This window comes from Gossypium hirsutum, chromosome D08, assembly GCF_007990345.1.
Source record: "Gossypium hirsutum isolate 1008001.06 chromosome D08, Gossypium_hirsutum_v2.1, whole genome shotgun sequence".
Classification (NCBI taxonomy): Eukaryota; Viridiplantae; Streptophyta; class Magnoliopsida; order Malvales; family Malvaceae; genus Gossypium; species Gossypium hirsutum.
In genome coordinates this window covers 12,195,697-12,201,745 of record NC_053444.1, presented here as the reverse complement: position 1 = coordinate 12,201,745, position 6,049 = coordinate 12,195,697, and the positions used below count along the sequence as shown (strand labels likewise).

The following is a 6,049-nucleotide window of genomic DNA, read 5'->3' as shown; positions in this document are numbered from 1 at the left end:
ACATGCTCAAAGTGAAGAAAATAAACATAAATATGGAAAACAAGACAACCATAAAAAAAAGCTTGAGAAAAATATAAAAGTTGAGATTTTTATGAAAGAAAACTTAAATAGCATGAAACCAAAAGCATTTAACAGAGAAATTTAAGGCAAGAAACATAAAAAGAACAAGCTTTAATAGATTAACAGCAAAATAAACTGAAATACATTAAACTAAAGCTTAAAGAGTCTTGAAAGCTAGGTACAAGGACTGGAAATGTAAATAAACCTTAGCTACAGTATTAACTAAATTAACTATCACTAAGAACAACAAGAACAAGAAGTAAATGCAGAAAAATAAACTTTAATCTAAGGTAGAAGAAGAGAAAAATAAAAACCCTGGAAAAGTGCAAAGAAAAACTAAAGAAAACCTAGAGAAAACTAAACCTAAAACTAAGCTAATGTGTGTCTCTCTCATTCTTAGCAATTTTTGGTTGTTTTGAAGTGTATTCTAATGACTTTTCAATGCCAAAAAAGCCTAGAAGAGGTTATCATGATATCTCGGGCAGTATTAAAACTTGGGGTCTTTATTGCGAGGTGGATATCGCAAAACCAAAAGGGGATATTGCAATACCACTGAAGGCAATCCTCGATCTTCTACACTGTCAAAGGTATCGCAATCCCAATGGTTGAATATCATGATACCCTTGCCCTATGTGTCATTCTCGCTTGTTTTCAACCACCAATACTTCCCTACAGCACTTAAACACACGTTAGGCCTCCAAATGAAACTATTGGCCAATTTGGGTAAAAAAATAGTCAAAAACGATATATTTTCACTTATTATCCGAATATATGAAAATAACAAAAATAATAAAAAAAACTATGCTAAAAACTCTATTTTTCTTGAGAAAAAACCTTCTTTAGTGCGTCGAAAAAGCCTAATTTGCCACATAGATTTGTGGCAGATCAGTATCGCATTGAGGTCCCGCGCACCCGGTTGGTTTACAGCCCGTAGTCTCTCTAACATTTCATGGAATCGATGTTGGACAAGCTCGTACCCTATCAATGACAATCAACAAAGTATTCAAGAAAAGTGAACCAAAATGTATATGTCAAATTATTTTATAGGAAACTAATTCTATGCACAACGTACCCAAGTTAATGACATGTTGTTGCTTCGCATCTTTACGGTATCAACCCATGTAGTTAGACACTATGTGACGCAAACAATACCTATGGTGTGCACGATCCCATAAGCTTGAACGTCGTTCGAAAGCGGATTGCATTCTGGGTGCCCTTCTCGAAAATGATGCACACATCATGTTGTGGCACAACATGCCTTCTCAAATTAGTTAAAAAGAAATATTAGTCATCACTAGATATTTTCGAAGTTATTACAAAATTTATTGACATGATTCTTCGATTACCATCCTGTGCAACAACTATTAACAACTTATGCTTGTATCTACAGTACATGAATGTGCCATCAATTTGGACAATTGGTTTACAGTACCAGAATGCAGTTACACATTACTTGAAAGTCTGAAAAAACCTATGGAAAACTCTTTTTTCCAATGACCAAGCGATTACCGTAATACGCAAGCTCCCTTTGCAGCTCGGTTATGGAACCTAGTACATACTGCTCCAGTACCTTACACCATTGCCACAATTCATTGTAGGATTTCTCCTACCCATTTTGCATATTCTCCAACACATTCTGTTTTTCCAACAATGCCTTGTGGTAGTGTAATACCCAAATTTTGCCCGGCCCTAGCCCAAGTATTAACCAAAATATAAAAAATATATATAAAATAAATAACAATAAATGTCCAGTTTCTTTACAAAGTCAACCCAAAACAAAATTATTTTAGCCCATTTAAATTACCCAACACCAGATCCAAATATTAAAACCCTAATCCAAAATAAAATTCGGCCTAACCTGGCCCAAAGCATTCCCCAAACCCCGAAACCCTAGCCTTCAGCAACCAGCTAGCTGCCACTTTCCCTCGACCTCACGTGCCCCACGAGCCACGCCTCCGAACACCTCCGTACAGCCTTCACACACTACCATCGCTCCCGTACGTGCCACATCCCCTGACACTGCACTCCGTACCTGCAAGAGACGAACAAACGAACAACACAAGGACAACGCAGCACAAAGAAACAAAAAGAAAAGAAAATAGAAAAAAATGGCAGATTTTTTTTCTATTATTCTGTTTTTTCAATATATAGAATGATCGTAATAGAGAAAAAGGAGGCATTCTGTATCAAAAACAAAATCAATACAAAAGAAAAGGTTTTTCCTTTTTCCTTTTTTTCGACTCGGCTCTTTTTCCGATTGATTTTATTTCTTTCTCTGTTTTGATATTAAAGATATATACAAGCATATATAGAGAAGAAAAAAGAAAAAGAAAGGGGGGAGATTATACCTTTATTTCGTCGCCGTCAAATCCTTGCTCACTGCGCCCTGATCGGAGTTTGGGCAAAGGATTTAAAACAATAAATCGGCAGAGTTTTTTTCTTCTCTGATTTATTCTTTTTCGTTTCTTTATTCAGTAATTATTTACTAAAAAGTAGAGGGAAAGAAAGAGAGAAAAATGAACGTACCTGCTAGCCGAGTTCTTGCTCTCTCCGCAGTCATCGGAGTTGAAGCAAGGTTCGAGGGCTCCTGGATGACGAGTCAACAGAACGGCGCAGAGGTCGATCGATTCTCTTTAGTTTTTTAATAACGAAATGGGGCTAATGCTTTAGGGTTTGGTTTAAAAGGAGTGGAAGAAACGTCACCGTTTGATACCAATCTGATTGTTTCAAAACGGCATCGTATGACGCTAGTATCCGCGTGGTGACCCGACCCGAGGGAAGGATCCGCGCGTTTTGGGTCTGATGGCCTATTTGCGCAATCAGTCCTCTTTTGTTTTGTATTGTTCTAATTCAATTTTCTGCAGTTTTTCGGTTTATATCGTATAGTTTATATTGGTTTCAATTTGGTGCATAGCCAAACGGCGACATTTTCATTATCTGAATATTGGACTCTTGAACTTATGTGTTTAATTGATGTATTAGTCCTTATACTTTGGATTGATTGTAAGTTTAATCTTTTAGATGCTATAATTTCGATTTAATTATCATTTTTGTTTCTTATTGATCATGATATTCCATTTATTTTTATAAGTATTATTGATCCTTATGGTGAATAGAGAAAGATTCCATTTACACTTAGTATTTTTATATATAGTATGATGTAAAATTAGTTTTAGTATTTATTTTAATATGTTTATTTATAATAAATTTTAAATAGTAGGATTAATATTGTTTCCAAAAGTTTTTTGTAATCTTAAGATACAGTATATTGTTATTTTAAATTATTACTAACATATTTTGAGTTTATCATACATTGTTTTAAAATTTATTCTTTTTATTTCCAAACTCTATATCATCATATGTTTCATCATCTATATATGTAAAAATGTTTTCATAATAATTTAACATACCTTGTACATATTTTAATAATTCATTTTGTGTTATAACTCTTTCCAAATATTTTAAATGCTATTGTAGGTGTTATTAAATTATTTCAAAAAATTATATATATTATTGTTTGATGTTTAATATTATTATGGTTATAAATTTCAAAGTATTTTTACATGTATATAGGTGGTTTAGGTCGATTTCATTTATATAATTTATTCATTTCAAAACCTATTTAGGTGGTATTTTTTTTAAATTATATATGTATCGAGATTCTTACATAGTTATTTTATATGTATTATTTAAGGTGAATTAATAAACATATTTTATTTGTTTCAAGTTCATTTCGAAATGCTATTATACGAAGTCATTATTATTTTATTTCAAATCTATTTTTTAATTCGTGAATAAATCCTTTTTAGAACTTGTGTGCATAGATTTTGTTAGGTGAAATTCCTCTCTTATTGTCTTGGATATACTTTAGAATTTGATGTTCGATTGTCAATGTTAGCATTAGTATGATATTATTAAAACTATTATTGCTATTCTTTATTTGTATTTATTTATCACTTATTTGCCGCTTCTAGGTCTAAGTTTGAATTATCATTTATCTTTTGCATCACATATTTCTTTTAAAATTTCTCTTTTCATTCTATTTCATATTAAAAAGGCCTAGCGTTTATGATTCTCAAGAGAATTGTGCCCTAACTTACTGGATTCTAATTTTTCTCAAGGAATTTAAATAGCCATGTGATTATTTTATCTAAACCATATCATTTTAACTAAGCATTTAGGATTTCAAAATGTCGGATCTTAACTTACCGAATGTGACATTCTGTTATCCTGATTTTAAAATAAAGGCAATGTTTGACGTTTAAGAATTTCAAAAAATCGAAACCTAACTATCTGGATTTTGATTTCTCGTTTGACTTAAATAACTGAACAACCTTCTCAAAATGCATGAATTTTAAATTTAAAAACTAAAAAGACATACTTAATTTTGACGATTGAATTGTTGCACCCTAACTCACTGAGTGTGGCAATTTATTTCTTCAAAATAAGTACATCTCATTATTCAACTTGGTTTATTCAAAACTTCAAAGGATCGTATTTCAAAATCTTTTTAATTTTTCGACATTAAGACATTAAACAATCAATTTGGTACCAATTTTGGGCGTTACGAGGGTGCTAACCCATCCTCGTACGTAATCGACTCCCGAACTTATTTTCTCAAATTTCGCAGACCAAAAATCATTTTTAATGGTGAACCGGCCACACCTCAATAAAAGATCGGTGGCGACTCTCATTTTATTTTCAAAGTTGATCCCCTTTTTTTCAAATCCAAAAATGGTTTCGACAGGTAGGACACGGTGTAATTGAACTTGTTGCGGATGCGTACGATCAAAATAGGGACCAGAATCCTAGGATTCACTTTGACCATGGGTAATATAAAATTAGATATCATATCCAAATCCAATTTCAGATTATCATTTGACATGCCTAAAAAATAATAAATTGGGTCAAGATAGGTAGTAGAATGTCGGGGAAAAATGTCAAAATTTGAGTCGCTGCTGGTAACCATAGTACATATCAATTACAACACATGTATGTGACGTGGTAAACATCTAGATCGTCTAGAATGATAACTTCTTCCTCACAGATGCCATGATTTTCCATGGACATTCTGTTGCAAGCATTGCACAGTTTGCCTTATATTTCTTATACCAAGAGCATGTAACAATGAAGTTGACGCCAAGTTGTATTTTATACCACTTAACAACAACTACAAAAACATATTTAGAGTCAAACTTCATCCCAACCTCTAAATGGCCAAAATTTCTTAACAAAGACGCATGCTCTAGTCTTCTGTGAGGAAACCTCCCTCAGCAACAAGATCAAGAGTTCGCATGTGTTGTCAAGGTTGGTAAGTCGTGAAACCCGGGTCATCCCATCAAGCAATGTTTATAGCTTCACTATTAGATCCATCATCCTCAGGTTCAGTAAGAATAGGATCCAGTACTAAAATTACCGCAACTTCTGCACCATCGGGCCCCGTCTCCTTTATTGGTTCAGTATCTGTTTCTTCATCCTCTTCGACTTCTTCGTTCTCTTCTCCTTTTCTGTTATCAACCTCGATTTCAAATCCAAGGTTGGATGTGCCCTTATTGGTCAAGGTTGTCAAGAGTAGATCATATGTTCTTGTAAACCCGTAGCCAACCCCAAAACCACTTATGTTTGACCCACCACAGTAACTTGATTGTGTGCCCGTCTGAGTGTTGCTAGTGTTCAAAATTGGCGTGCTGAAATTAAAACCAAAGGCACTAACAGAATGTTGTGTGGGTGTGTTGTAGGCTTGGTGATCAAATACCCGCGACTGTCCCCCACCCAGTGATCGAGAGGCGAAACCAATGAATGCCTCGCCATTGTTGATGATTCTAGTGGGTCTTGGTATGAGCTTTGTAGCAATGATGCCATTCCATCGCACAACTGTGTAGTGGGACTTTCAACTTCTTTATAGGACGTGTGATTTGGTGGACAGGGTGTTTGTGAGCTTAGGCCTTCTTCATCCTCCTCGACGAAGTCGACATACACCTTTAGCACA

The 6,049-nt window shown here is 34.2% G+C and overlaps 1 long non-coding RNA gene across 2 annotated transcripts; it reads right to left on the bottom strand.

Annotated features, from left to right (window-relative positions):
* Positions 1–404: 404 nt before the first annotated feature.
* Positions 405–2,733, bottom strand: LOC107918542 (uncharacterized). Of its 2 annotated transcripts, XR_005917511.1 has the most exons (4): positions 2,587–2,733; positions 1,133–2,446; positions 895–1,038; positions 405–729 (listed from the first exon to the last, which is right to left on the bottom strand). It is a non-coding gene; the product is annotated as an uncharacterized lncRNA (long non-coding RNA). The 2 variants fall into 2 exon arrangements; XR_005917510.1 differs by having other exon boundaries at positions 405–1,038; positions 2,587–2,729.
* Positions 2,734–6,049: the final 3,316 nt, after the last annotated feature.